We start from the raw sequence: 16,021 nt of genomic DNA on the forward strand, positions 1-16,021 counted from the left end.
GAGTTTTCCTCGATATTCTTGTGTATCTTTGAATATTGTATTGATATATGCATTTGTATGGTTAATATATATCTGATCCTATATTGTTTACAGTGAAATATCTCTATGCTTTAATGGTATTATGCTATTGTGAATCTACAGGTGTTCTTTGAAGCGGGGCCAGTAAGGAAGCAGTGGCGAGATTCTTTCAAAGGGGAAAGGAAACAAGCAAGGAGCCAAGCGGAAGACTGAGGTTGGTACTCTCTGCTTCTTTCTCATCTCTCTCTCGTAAAGGAAAAACAAGTGATTTTAATATGTTTGTTTCTAAGATAGCTACCCATCTTAGTGGGACTAGCAGCTCTGAATAGACACTAGTTTTCCTGATCAAAAAATGGCGACTTCGGTGGGGAGCAATTAGTTTGATTGCTCGTCTCTATTTGTTTGATTCATAAACCACAGACGGAGCCTGAAATCAAGCCAGCTAGCCTTCAAACTGCATTTGCTATGCAAGTGAAAAGTAGATCAACGCTGCTTCAGTCAATCTCCGGGTTTGTTTATGAACTAAACAATTGACTTGCAAACATCCTAAGTGCCCTAGAGGTAGCTTGAGTAACCTCATTAGATCAGCCCTATACTTTGTAGTTATTGAATATCATTTGCTCGGCCTAAATCCCTAAACTAAACTGCAAACTGTGACCAAAAACCAAGTTAAAGTCTTGTTCCTGGACCATCGCACCCTCTCCTTTAGGAAGACTGGATGCATCGCACCTCCCGTGTGCAGTAGGTGAGATGCATCCTTGTTTCCCTATGTTATAGGTGCGATGATCATGTAAGACTGTTTCTGCCTCCAGATTTTGGTTTTTTCTTCACTGTCCTCAGTTTTATTCAGGAGTTTTGCTGTCTATGATCAGTAGACCATCGTAGAGACCCCCTTCCTTTACATCATTCAGCCTCCATTGTACAAATATTTGTGAATGTTTTTATGTATTTTTCGCCATTCACAGTTCTCATTTACAAAATAGTAGCTTAATTGAACTGTCATTTTTTTATTTGAAAGTGTCGCAAGTGTCGTTTTTAGTCAAAGAAAAGAATACTTCTCTTTTTGATAGTCGATTACATTGTTACTCTTGTATTTGATCTGAATTTATAAGTATTTCAGGTGTCGAAAGCAATTTTCAATTCAAAATTGCAAAGTGTCATCTTGCCTTCTTGTCGTTTTTTTTGAAAAGAAAATCGTTAATACTGTCGCTTTGAAAGAAGAGATAATTAAAATTTGTATTTAGTATTCTTTTTTTCATTCACACATTAAGAAAGTGGAAAACAAATACATGCACATGCATTTGCATTTGGACTGCTTGTTGATTTTGATTTAGGACAGTGCAGTGTGTGCTCTCTGCTCCATGTTGAAAGGATTTCATTTCTCTTTCCTTGGTAGCTAGGGTTTTCATTGAAAAAAGAAGAGTAAACGACTGTTTATCATCTTAGATTGCATATTTAGGAATTGTATATCTACATCACGTGGTGAACCTGAAAGGAAAATTTCTTAAGAAAGATCAACTGTAAAATAAATTCAATGAACATAAAAATGATTTGGAACCTAACGCACAACATCTAGAAGTCTAGGCTAGAGACGTATTTCGGCGTCGTAAAGCCTGGTAACTGTCACTTTCATTGTAGGTTGGGTGATTCGTCCTCTTTGACACGACAAGTGCTAGTACGGAATTGTGCTCCCATGTACCGTCGAGTATATATTGGGAGACCACAATAGGCTATATCCTTTATCCTTAGGAAGCCGTGTCTGCCGCCCTATCGATCGCAATGCACTGAACATAGCATTTGGGAAGATTGACTGCCATACCGTAAAAAGTATTCTGTAGTTTTGCGATTGGTTTGGTAATCCCTCTGTCTAGATTTCCAGGGTAGTCTCTTTCGTTCCTTTTCAGACTCCTTAAAGGAAAAGGTCCATCTGAGCACCTGTCACTTCAGGCTCATTAAAAATAGAAGGCGGCTAGAGTCATCTTTAGCCTTTTCTGGACTCTTAAAAAGTGAAAAAGGAAGTTGTGTCGAAGCGTCTAAAATTCATTTAATATGGAATAACATTTTCCCCTCTTATTTTGAGTTGATAAAATAATCCGCAATCATGGAAGAAAGTTAATCAAAACCTATTCGTTCACGGAGACTAATGATTCAACCATCTTTAACTCTGGAAATGAAACCATTCCAGGCCAAGCAGACTTGTTTAACTGGGTCAAAGTCTCCTGGTGTGTTTGAAACCCGTGTTTCAACATCCTCTGAGACTCTAGTTACTCCAACCATTTCTGGTATTCCTGCCTCTATAGAAGAAGTTTCGTAGTTACAAGAGGACATTAGAGCTGATCCTAGTGTAACAGTAAACACTTCCATTCCTGAAACAACCCCATCTAGGGTTGTTTCAGAAGGTGTTACCCCTCCAACATCTGTCGCTACAGAATCTATACCTTCTTCGACACCGGAAATATTTTACAGACCTGACGGTCTACCCCTTCCACCTCGATTGATTGCTATAGAAGAGATTATGGAGGATCTTCCATCCAGTACTCCATTAAATTTTGGAACTGGGATCCACTATATCCTTCTACTTCAGAAGTTAATACCCCTTCATCGCAAGTTCCTGTAGAATCACTAGGAAGTCTTTTGGATAGACTTGAAATGTCTGAACAACCATCAACATCTAAGACTGTGTCATCCGATACAGCGATAGCAGAACCTCCTGCCGTCACTCTAATGATGTTCGCTGGTATACCATCTGTCCCGACTAGCTCTCAACCGCTAGAGGGAGTCAACCTAGGGGTTGTTTCGACAGTATGGTCTGTTCCCGTTTGTTCGTCTGGAATAATATTTGGAATTTCTTATGTTGAGTCTCAGCAAATTGATCCTTCACGATAGTATCAATCTGGGCAGTCCAGTCTCCAAAGGCCAATCTTTCCTGCCAGCACTTGATTGCCGCCGTATGGGGGGTAGTATGCCCTTTCATTTTTCCCTCCGGGAGAACAACCATATGAGAGTTCTCAACCAAATTCGGGTCAAAATGGAATCACATCTAGTGGTTGGATGCCAATACTGCCTCAACAACCAAGAATTGTATACTTAATGCAACTGAGTCTGCCTGTGTCAAATATCTCTACTACGCAAACTATTGTGACAGTGTCACAAGTACAAGCATTGCTTGTTGTATGCCAGCCTCAAGTTTCTTAGGTTGTAATATAACAACCTCTTGTCTCCATGACGCAACCGCAAACTCCGGTTAGTGGCTCCTTAACTGAAGCGACTCAGGCTCAAACAGGTACTATTACCCATCATCTTGGTCAAACATCCAGTATTGGGCAACAGTAAATGGTTTCACAAACATGGTTGGTGTGACATCAACAACCGCAATTCCGGCAAGCTTACCAAGGACCTGAGCAACAAAGCTTTGCAGGTAACGGGCAGCTATATATTCAAAACGATTATTATCAATCATCCCAGATTGGTTATGCCCAACAACCTTATCAAAGTTATCAGCATCAAATGCATTATGCTGGTATGCAAAGACCCACTGCTCAGGTAATCCCATCTTATCCCGGGTATGCTTCGCGGAACCTGAATCAACAGTTGCCCTTCGTGGCGACTTTAGAGTTACTAGATCTAAATCGGCTAACAAATGATCCAATTGCTTATGCCCCTTGGTGGCCAGCGGTTCCTCATAAAATTCCGTCAGATATCCCTAAATTTAATGGAAATCCGGGTGAAGATTTGTCGAATCACGTGATGACCTTTCATCTATGGTGTTCCTCCAACACTCTAAATGATGATTCGATTAGGCTTCGCCTTTTTGAGCGAACGTTAACCGGTCCGGCAGCAAAATGGTACATAGAACTGCCTAGAGCTTCATTTGATAACTTTAGCGCCCTTGCAACCACCTTTTTAACCCATTTTCAGTTACCAATAAGGTACGAAACAAGAATAGAGCTTCTTACCAATTTCAAGAATACGACGGCCACTCACATATTTGATCATATTCATGAGTGGCAACGTCATCGTAGAATGGTAAAAACATATGTTCCTGATCAGCTACTAGTTGAATGGATTATTAAGTCATTATTTCCTTCTATTACAGAAGATGTGGCAAAGGGAGGAGTCATCACTAAAGGGCAAGTCATTGCTCATGTGCAATATCTAGACTTTATCTATACTCAGTCTGGCACGCTCTATGATAAAATCCCTGATGCTCCAAGACCAGAGTATTTCTTTCCTCCTCCTCCTAAATAAAACAAGGAATCTCATGCCGGTGATGGCGTGATAGGTACGACAAGCACGAAATCGATAAAGGCTACATCTAGGAAAGCCCGTAAGATTTCTGATCAAAATGCAAATGAAGAACTTCTAGCCTCAAAGTTTAATGCCGTGTCAACCGACAAAGGCAAAGAACCGAAGCAACCAGGGGGCAAGAAGAAAGGGAAGAGAAAAAAGAAGAAACAAGATGATTTGTCTCCTCAAAAATCTTCTGCAAATCCTTCTGGGCAAAAGAAACCTACTCAGCCATGCATCATATGCGATGAGGATCATTGGACGAGATATTGTCCATACAAAGCTGAATTTAAGAAATTCTTCAAGAATTTGAAAACCTCAACAGTATTGACTGATCTATTTCCAAACCCAGGAACCAATCTGGTTGCTAATGACAATGCTTCCCCATCCCAAGTCATTATGCTGTCCATTTCGAAACAGAAAAATGATGCTTTGATATTGACAAGGAATAAAGATTACGGGAATCCACAGTTGTCGAACTACAAGGCTACTAATCAACCTAGTAGTTCAACAACAACTTCGACCGAAGTTGTGCCACCCATCATTCCTGAGCTAACGATAAAGCCGCCAAAGGGAGTAGTGCACAAATTGACATTTAATCCTCATGCCAGAGTGGCACAGAATTATAATATAGTAGAGGACTTGGCCCAATCGCCATCTGCTATGTCGACACTTGAAGTACTGCAAAATTGCCCCTCCCAAAAGAAGGCTCTATTATTAGCAATAGGTGGGATTGACCCAGCGGATTCCAATCTTGTGGCCTTTAATCATAAAGGATATGAACCTCAGTTACCAGCTCAACTAGCTTTCGTCATTCAAGTGAAAGCCCTCAACAAAACTGTTCATCGAACAATTATTGATGAGGGGGAATATACATGTATTATGTCAATGAGTTGCTGGAAAACTTTAGGCTCACCACCCTTGTCATGATCTTTGACGACGTTAAAAACATTTGATGGACAAACATACACTCCATACGGGATTTTACGTAACTTGCAAGTCGAACTGGGGGGAAAAACAGTAGAAATCAATGTTGAAGTTATCGATGGAAACCTCGATTACAACATCCTAATGGGAAGGCCCTGGATTTATGCTATGGCTGCCATTGTGTCAACATACTTCAGAAAGATTGTATTTCCCTTCCAAGGAGGAATTACAATCGTTGACCAACAGACATTTCTCCCCAACAGTTCACAAGTTACAGGAAGCATTTCGATGATCCACGGAAGCTCTCAGTTGCTTCAAAATATCGGAGTAGGCCTACTAAAGGACCCTGCATTGATGGGTACTTTTGCCCTACTGCCTCCAAACAACATGGTGAAAGTGGCAATGGTGGGAACCTGCAACATGGTATCTTCCATTCAGAGGATGTCTGAACACGATATTAGCATGGATCGTCATCAGGTGTTGCCTCCAAGCCCAATAGAAATATTGTAGCAATCAATGTTCTCGGCATGGGAGGAAAACCCTAATGAATGTTCATCAAGCGTTTGGGTAGATAGGTCTAAGGAGTATGGTACCTCTTTAGATCCTTGGTCACATGTACATTCTACAGACGAAGGAATTGTTTAGTCAATGAACATACAGGGGGCACCATGGGAAGATTACCACCATTGTTCCCATCTTCCGAATTACAACGAAGATTACTCCAGTGACCTTAATCATCCATCAGTTTTTGATTTTCTATCAAATACTATAAATACGGTGGATTCCGAGCGAAATCTGTCCAATATTGAAGAAACTATCACCATAAATATCTCGACTAAACCAGATGTTGTAGAAAATATTCATGTTGGCAAATCTTGTTCTTCTTTAGAACTTGAAATATATTACACTCTCTTTCACGAGTTTATAGATGTCTTTGCATGGTCATATGAAGAAATTCCAGGCATTGACTCGAGCATAGTTGAACACGAAATTAAGATGTATTTAGATGTCAAACCAGTAAGACAACAGCTTCGGCAGGTGCACCCAAAGAAAGCCGCTGCCATAAAAGCACAAGTTGAAAAACTTCTCCATGCTGGTTTCATTTACCTGGTTCCTCTAACTGATTAGGTATTGAACATTGTTCTTGTGATGAAAAAGCAAGGAACAATTAGAGTGTGCATCGATTACAGGGATGTAAACCAAGCTTCTCCAAAGGACAACTACCCTACACCCTTCATCGACCAGATAATTGATGAATGCGTCGGATGCAAAATATTTTCGTTTATGGATGGATTTTTTGGGTATATTCAAATAAACATCCGCCCATAGGACCAATCAAAGACTGCATTTATCTGTCCAAGGGGCACATTCACGTACCGTAAGCTACCTTTTGGTTTAAAGAACGCAGGGGAAAATTTTTAGAGGGTAATGAATTATGCCTTCCATGACATCAAGAACATTGTTTAACCATACCTCGATGATCTTCTGGCTCACTCATGAAAGCGGACCGATCATTCGCAGCATTTGAGAGCAATATTTCTACATTGCCGACACTACAAGATAAGACTCAATCTGCACAAGTGTGTGTTTTGCATCGGTTCTGGTCGTTTACTTGGCTTTGCAGTTTCAAAAGACGTAATTCGTCTCGACCCTTGCAAGGTTCAGGCAATCATAGATTTGCCTCCACCTTCAAATTTGCTCCAGATTCAGAAACTCCAAGGGAAAGCAAACTTTCTGAGGAGGTTCATTCCAAATTACGCCGAACTTGCTAAAGGTTATACGTGTCTTTTGAAAAAGGAAGTACCCTTCAACTGGGATCAAGTCGCACAAGCTTCCTTTGATGCTCTAAAGGAATCCCTAATAAAAACATCATTAATGTATGCTCCTGATTATCAAAAAGACTTTAACCTGTACCTGGCTGCAGCAGATACAACCATCAATGGTTTTAGTTCAAGAAGACAATGGAATCGAACATCCCGTTTATTATTTGAGTCAAAACTTAAATAATACAGAAAGCAAATACTCATATGTTGAAAAGCTGGCTCTCGCAGCTGTTCAAGCAATACAGAGATTTCGACACTATGTCCTCTTTCGAAAAACTACCGTTTTGTCAGATTGCAACCCCATGACTTACATCTTGTCGCGACATTTGCTTGGGGGAAAATATTCAAAGTGGATAGAAATTTTGAAAGAGTTTGATCTGCAATTTGTAAAATCCAAATCAAAGAAAGCTCTAGTTTTCGCAAAGTTACTTTGCGATTTCCCATCGTCGTCCAACGATTCAACATCTAAAGCAACAATTGTGGATGAATCTTTGTTTCTGATATCTTCGAGCGATCTGTGGTATGGAGATATAATCATTTATCTCTAACACCTCTCACTCAGAACAGTGTCGTACTCGATACCAGGCAAAAGACTACATGATCGTCAGTGATACGCTTTACCGTCGTGGTGTTGATACAGTTCTGCGAAAGTGCCTCACCCATGAGGAGGCCGAAAAAGTCCTGAATGATTGTCATTCAGGCGCATGTGGGGGGCACCAATCTGGTTATGCTACGACACAAAATATTTTACGAGCAAGATACTTCTGGCCAACAATGTTTAATGATTTCATAACCACAGTCAGAAGTTGCCATGCTTGTCAAATCTTCGACTGCAAAACCAGAATACCACCCGCACCTCTGCAGCTAGTAGTTGCTGTTGGGCCATTCTTCAAATGGGGCATAGATTTCATGACATGTAACCCCACCTCGGCCAGGGGGCATGGGTATATCATAGTTGAAGTTGACTATTTTACGAAATGGGTCGAGGCGATGCCTACATTAAACAACAGCGGCGAAACGGCTGCTCTTTTATTTTTCAATCATGTAGTCTCCAGATTCGGCGTTCCACAAGCTATAGTCACATATCATGGATCGCATTTCCACAATCACATGATGGTTGAATTGGCTGCCAAATTAGGACTGTCACACGACAGCTCTACTCCGTATTATCCGCAAGCTAACGGGCAAGTTGAGGCGATCAAAAAAGTCCTGAAATGCATGTTGCAGAGGATGATTGGAGTCCATAAACGGAGTTGGCACCTAATCCTGTACTCAGCCTTGTGGGCATACCGGACATCGGTGAGAAATGCGACCAGGTTTACACCCTTTCAGTTGGTGTATGGCTTGGAAGCGATCTTACCAGTTCAGTGTGAGATTTCGTCTCTCAAGCTCGTAGTTGACCTCCTCCCCAGAACTTCAGAGGAATAAGCTCATTTCTTAGAATTAATCCAACTGGATGAAACTTGTCATGACACCACCTTGGATAAATAAGCGCATAAGAAACGAGTCAAGGCGCAATTTGACAAGAATGTCAAACCCCATGTTTTCTCAGAAGGTGACCTGGTCTTGCTCTATGATCAGGAATCCGATAAATTGGGAGTAGGTAAGTTCCAGTCTTTATGGATGGGTTCCTATATTGTTAAGCATGTATTAGCAAAAGGAGCCTACGAGCTAGTAGATTATGATGGGATTCCACTGTCACAACCCCAAAACGGGTTGTACCTTAAGCGTTACTATGCTTAACTCAGCATGGTGCACTCTTCTTATGCTTTTGTTACATTTTTGTTTTCGTTAAGAGTGATCATTTTGGTTAGGTAATCCAATTTTGCATTTTGTTGCAAATGTCGAACCCATTGGAATCTTTTGTTGGATACGCCGACGGAGAAAGTCGTAGTACACAGAACCTATCTTCTGCAGCTTGGGCCATCTTTGATCCAAGCGACGAATTAGTGAGTTTTAGAGGGGTATGTATTGGTCAATCAACGAACAACATCGCTGAATATAGCGCATTGATAAAGCTTCTCTCTAATGCCATCGCGCATGGCATACACTGACTTGTCATCAGGTTAGAATCATAGCTCGTCATTCTACAACTTACCGACACCTATTCCTTTTAGAATCCAGCTATATATCGCATGTTCCTAAAGGTCATGATTTTGGAAAGACAGTTTGATTCTATTCAATATCAACATATTTCCAGAAACTTAAACATGTTAACCGATTCAATAGAAAATTATGTTTAAGATAGACATTTGCAACATTTGTAAAAGGAAAGCATTTTATCAATAAATTGCATCAGGATAATATAACTTAACCAAAATAAAGCTCCGAAAATCAAAAATATATATATAACTGTTTATAGTTTGTACATAGTGTTCTGTGTCCAAGACAAAATCGGCCATATGACCCAAAAACTCAAAATGCAAGGGGGCACCCTAATCTAATCGTGCTCGTGATAACTAGTCACCGCTTGTGCAATCATGTGTAAGAGCCTATTCCATCGACTCGACACGCCAGTGATATGGTGCTGTAATCTTAGAGGCAACTCATCGGTCCTCACATTTGGAATGCCAAGGGTGAGACCCTCGATCTGACCCTTGATCTGATAAACAGAGATATGGTCAGAGATTTTTACCTATGACACCCCACTGCTCGCCAGCCGGCAACACCAAATCTGGGTCACCCCAGAAATCCATCCCAGCATATGGATACTCAGCATAAACCATCTGCTGATGGTTGAACCACTCAAAGAAAGCATCAGAGAATGAAACCTGCGGTTGACCAGCATGTCTGGCCATAAGGTCAACCCATCTCTGCATCCGTGGCTCAGTCGGTGGTGGTAGGCCAAGTGAAATGTACTGTGGCTGCATCAGTGGGATCTTCTCCAAGGCAAAAGCAGTCAGAATAGAACCATAGCCAAAGTTCTTGGATCTTCCGTTTTTCACCTTGGTAAGTTGTTCTTTGATCATTGGAAGTACTGCATCACACCAGTTGAATACCTTGGGTTCGAGGCATTCCAAGGCGTACTGCATATAGGACCTATTGGCCAAGTGAAGGGTTGTGCTGCCAGCCAATCTTGCAAAGGTAAATAAAATAGTCCTCAAAGACCAGTTGGTGACATCTCGGATGCTAATCTTGTCGTCCCTGCTCGGCTAAGATCCTTCCCTACAGTATCGACAAATATAATCCCTCACGAATTCACCCCCATGGGTAGAACCTGATAGTGAGAGAGGGGCACCACGCCTCGATAAACCGGTCAAAAAGTAGATGTCCTCAACAGTCATGGGGATTGATTTGCCTCTTATCTAGAACACTTGGTTGGTAGGATCCCATGCATTGAGGAAATATTGAAACAAGTTGATTTGTTGCCTCATGCTAGAAATGTGGAAGAACTTGAGCAAGCCATAGTTTTGCAATGCAGTTACCGTACCCAGATCATGTAGGGAAACCATGTCCTCTTCTTCATGCTCATGTTCATGCCATGTAATGACCATTTTTCTCCGATGAATCTCTAAAAAACAAACAAGAGAAGAATCAGGGTCCTAATTTGGCAAAAAACAGGCAAAATTTCCATGAAAAATCAGTGCAAAAGTTTTCCTCCTTGCGCCCATCGCACCCTAGCTGTGTACTGAGTGCGATGCATACATTCTGGCCAGTGGCTAGCTTAAGATGCATCGCACCTTTCGATATACACTAAGTGCGATGGGGGCAGAACGAAATGTTCAAACCCTAGGGGCCTAGAAAAGTAGGAAAACATGCTCAGAATTCAAAAAGGAAAGAATGCAATTGAAGAGCTTAGGCTTAGCTCCTACCTGGTCCAGATGGCATCAAAAATTGTCCATAGAATCTCCCAGAATTAGCTGGTGAAAATGAAGGGGGAAAACACCTCCAGAGCTCCAACAGTCACAACTCCAAATGAAATGGTAAAATGAGGGGTAAAAAACTATTTTTAAGTTACCTTTCATGTAATTTAAGTAGGGAATTAGTTTTTTAACTCATTTTTCAAGCATATGTCCTCATTTCTAATCAGTTTGATGGAGCAATTGAACAGGTAGTATGACCATCAAAAGAACCTAGTGTCAACGGTGAATCAAATATCAATGACCATTATCACGAGTAGTTTTATGCGAAGTTCAAGCTTGTTAAAAAATAAACCTAGCAATGAGCATATGTTCCACCAAAGTTTAAGCTCATTAAAAAATGAACCCACCACCGGTAAATAACCATTGAGATCAAATTATTATCAGCTTTTGAGCCTTGGTCGTGTTCTTACCATCACCTCCACTCTTTTTTAGCCAATCATATGCCTCCATTTGATTGTTTACCCCTTTTGAGGAACAACTGCGACGAGTGATCCTATTATCCACCTTCTTTACACTATCGTGATTGAAAAGTTCCAAACATTACCTGGAAATAGCTGCTATCTGAAAACATCACTCGTTCCTCAAAAAACGAGTCTCCTTTAAGCTCTTTTCATCTGACTCGTAAAATATGAAAAGATTTCTGAGCAATTGGCCTCTCCAGCTCGTTAAAGTGATTCGAAGTGCCATCCCTCCTCTAGATTTTAATCTTTTTGTACCTAAGGGATTATTACACAAAAATATCGAGCGTTTGTCTTGTTCGGCTCATTAAAACTATCGAAAAGTCATCCCTTTTGCATTGTTTTATACTTTTTTCAGACTTAAGGGATTATATTACGAAAAAGGAATATTGGAGTCTTCTTTTTGTCTCTTTTTAGACTCTCTAAAATTGAAAAGAATCGAGTTATCCTTGTCGTTAAACTCGTTAAACAATAGTGACAAACTTGTCCATTCAGACAAGAGCGAGTTTCACTGTCGCTAGGCTCGTTAAAACATAGCGACGGGTTTGCCCGAAGGGAAAATTATAGAACAAGCATATGTTATCCTCCTCGAGCTTGACAAAAATAAAGAGGTACTGGTCGGAAATGACTGGGGAAAATTGGGAAAAAAACTTGAAGAAACTTTATTGGTAGCAGGTCGCTCTTGAACATGACACTTTCACTCCATCATCATGATTGAGTCGAGTTGGGTTATTCCGTTCACCGGTCATATTACCATTGGTCCCCCGTACCATCCACTTTTTGGGCTAACGCTACCAATCCATTTTAGTGTCGCTGATATGTTCAAGAGAAGTCGTTCAGAGAATTCACCTACCCAGCTTGTGTCTCATCCATGTAATACCTTCATGCTTCATTCTTTCATGACCGCCACCCTGAACCTTGTATCATCAGATCGTTTTCACCTCTACGAAATCATTTGCTCCATTCCGTGTCATAGATGTGGGATCCATCAATGCCCTCCTACGATGGGTCACTTCTTGTCGACCTCAGCTCATTATCCAAGAATCCGACCTAGGAACAACCCTTTCAGTACTTTGAAACTTGCATGCCTCAATGGAAAGTTTCTCACTTCCAGCGACAGGTTTACATTAATGGCCTTCGACCGAAAGACTTTGCGTGATGTTCGACATCAACTCACTTATTCACACCACATGAATTGTACTGCAATACCTTGAGGGTCGTCATCTTCATCGGTGATTCCTCTCGTGCCTGTTAATAGCTTACATCATTGGCTGGTAATCAGGAGATGTCTTTCCATGTTCGACATCAGAACATCTATTCACATGGATCAACTTGTACTTTGAGTGAAGATTGAACAAGTTTTGAAGACCCCGGATCTAGTTTCATCCATCCGGGCTGCGATATATTCAGGAGAATAAAGACATCAAATGTACATCATCGCTGCATAGATAATCATCCAAACTAAGGGATGATGGCTCTACCAGAATCATTAGTTTGCACACAGATGGTTGTCTGTCCTATGTACATGAAAATGAATTTATCAAAGCTGAGCATGGGAATTCCCGCCTCAGCTAGATCATGAAAAATATTATGAAGATAATGTATTGTATTGTATCTTATTACAGGTCACCTCCCAGTTCGAAAAACCTCGGATCCTCATTATAAAGCATTTCACCCGACATCAAAATGATTTACAACCTCATGCTTTAGGGGGCAACTGTTATAGACATGTTTGGGCATTGCAACCCCAATCATACATGTACATAAACCAAGGGCTTCTAAGTCCCTAAAAGTGTTGTTTCATACCCTAAAGGAGCAAGGTCAGTTGATTACATCATCTCCCAGAAGTTCTCCATGAAAAACTACTCAGAACTGGTCAAAGCAGGACCATACAGACTGCCCAGTGCTAAAGGTGCGATGCATCTCACCTGCCACATGAAAAAAGTGCGATGCATACTGGAAAGCCCTTCTATAGGGTGCGATGAGCGAGAGCAGACAAATGGCACAAGCAGTTTGCTAGGTGGAAACCCAGAGAATCTTCTAGAAACTGCTCATTTGACACTTGCCTCTCTGAGTTCGCCCAGGGATGAGTAAGGGATCTAAAATCTCCATGTGGAACCAAGAACTATCAGTGAAATGACACTAATCAAAATCCCAGAAGCTGACTCACTCTCCTGTAAACATCTATATATGGATCCCTCATCCAAGAGATCCAAAGGCTGGAATTTTGTAATTTGCAAGGAAGTGTTGTTGGTTTCTCTTTGAAGACATTGTTGGGTGATCTTGCTTTATGTGAGGTGAAGAGGGCTTTCATGCTGGGAGGATGGCGCTGGGTCAGACCAAGTGGTTGTAATTCTCTCTTCTACTACTTATAATAATAAAGCTATTTGAGTTTTCCTCCATATTCTTGTGTATCTCTGAATATTGTGTTGATATATGCATTTGTATGGTCAATATATATCTGATCCTATATTGTTTACAATGAAATATCTCTATGCTTTGATGGTATTATGCTATTGTGAATCTACAGGTGTTCTTTGAAGCGGGGCCAGTAAGGAAGAAGTGGCGAGATTCTGTCAAAGGGGAAAGGAAACAAGCAAGGAGCCAAGCGGAAGACTGAGGTTGGTACTCTATGCTTTTTTCTCATCTCTCTCTCATAAAGGAAAAACAAGTGACTTTAATCTGTTTGTTTCTAAGATAGCTACCCATCTTAGTGGGACTAGCAGCTTTGAATAGACACTATTTTTCCCGATAACACTCGTGCATATCAGCTGTTTTTTATTTTCCTTCAGAACCTTCCGTAGCTATCTCTCCAGGCCCTACTCAAGCCTCAACCAAAAGTTTTAGAGGGAGAAGCAATTACAGGAAATCCTGCAGGATTCCTGTAACAACTGATCCCCTTTGAAATCTAGCTCCAGAGGCAGGGTCGGAGTACCCACAGGTGTATAAAACGCGCAAGGAACTAGTCCTGATTAAATATCACCAGCATGAGGTAGCTGAGCCACCAATTCAGAAGCCATGGGTGCCAGCAACAACAATCCATGAATAGAACGCCAAGGTTTGAGCATGCAACAACACGTAGCGACTAATAGGTAAGTGACTAAACCCATTCCTCTGTTGCATGAGTATAATTTAGAAACTACATGGACAAGTGAGATGGTTGCGATTAAATGAGATCGGTGGCCAGCTAACTGGCCACCCTCATCTATTTCAAACAACACCCCTCGTCCAGTTCGAACAACGCCTCGTCTAGTTCAACCAACGCTCAGTAGGTGCCACCGGCACGTGTGTTTAGTCAACTCGGGAAAGAAAACTCAAAAAAGGTAGTGGTGGCGGCGTATAACGAGAATGATGGAAGTGATTATAGGCTAGCGGCATGAAGATTCATAATGGCACTGAAGTAGGGACCAATAGTCTGGATGGGGATAACGTACCCTTCCTACCACCTCACCTCGTCATCGCAGAACATGCCCATAAGCTTAAGTATGCTATAATCGACCGTCTTACCACCTTTGTTTTCATTTGCATCGACGAGTTCTTGGCTGGAGAAACCTACCTACCACCTTCAGAACCTCTAAATAGTCGCTCTCTACCAGTTTCAGAACCCTTCCGCTTACCGTGCTCTACAGGAGCATTATCACACTCTATAGGAGCGGAAGCATAGTCCTACAAGAGCCCTTCTACAGGAGGGCCAGTGAGCAGTCTCGCAGAGGAAAATTTGGGATTTTGTGGCAAATTCGAGCTCGAAAAGGTAGGTTTAGTAAAACCCACTCTACATTTCAATATATATACAAAAGGTGGTGGGATTTGAAGCAAAATATTGAGTTGAAAAGAAAGGAAAAGTGAGAACAAAGTCTGCTTGTGTTTAAAAAAATATTCAGTTTCTCCATTTGCTCTCTGCGCTGAAAAACTGTCTCTTTCACCTCCGTGGTATTCTCCTGTGTAAAGAAATGATGCAACCATAGAAAATTAAGCCTGTAAAACAAAGTGAATTTGCATTGGGTAGTCTGCTTATTTTGTGAAAGGAAAAACATTGTCTTGTATACTCTCTGTTTTTTTCAAGATATTGTTTCCCTCAAATAGCTTGAGAAGTAAATTAAGTTTGAAGGGAAGGAAAGTTGAAATTTGTTTTTGTTAAAAAGGAAGAACACGAAAAAGTCTCTCTGGTTCTAGAAAAAATCCTCAGCTGTTCCTTTGTTTTTGGGTTTGAAATTTGTTGCATTCCTCCTCACCTGAGAATTTCCAGCAGTCTCTGAACATCATGACAGGGGGTTTTATGAGGAAGGAGCCTCTGAATTCAACTAAACTACATGAACATCTAGAAGTGGTAGCCGTCTTCACTAGGGAAATTTGGATGCCTTTCTTTGAGAAGTTTCATGGGTATGATGAGGAAGTCACCGAGGAATTTTAGTCTTTAAAACCTCACTCAAAAATCCATGCCACAGTCAGTTTCAGGGGTCTAACCATAAAACTTACACCGGAGTTCATCAGCAGGATTACAAGTTTCCCACTTGGGCTCCCTTGGAGCAAAGAAGAAAAACCACTAGGACAAGTTGCTAAGAAGACCTTTCCCAGCCTGATGAACATCCGTGGAGGATAAGAATGGCATCAGGAGGATAGGTATACCTTATTCATGGGGTGAGGT

This window comes from Pinus tabuliformis, chromosome 9, assembly GCF_031772625.1.
Source record: "Pinus tabuliformis cultivar Carrire ecotype Pingquan chromosome 9, CPIR1, whole genome shotgun sequence".
Lineage (NCBI taxonomy): Eukaryota > Viridiplantae > Streptophyta > Pinopsida > Pinales > Pinaceae > Pinus > Pinus tabuliformis.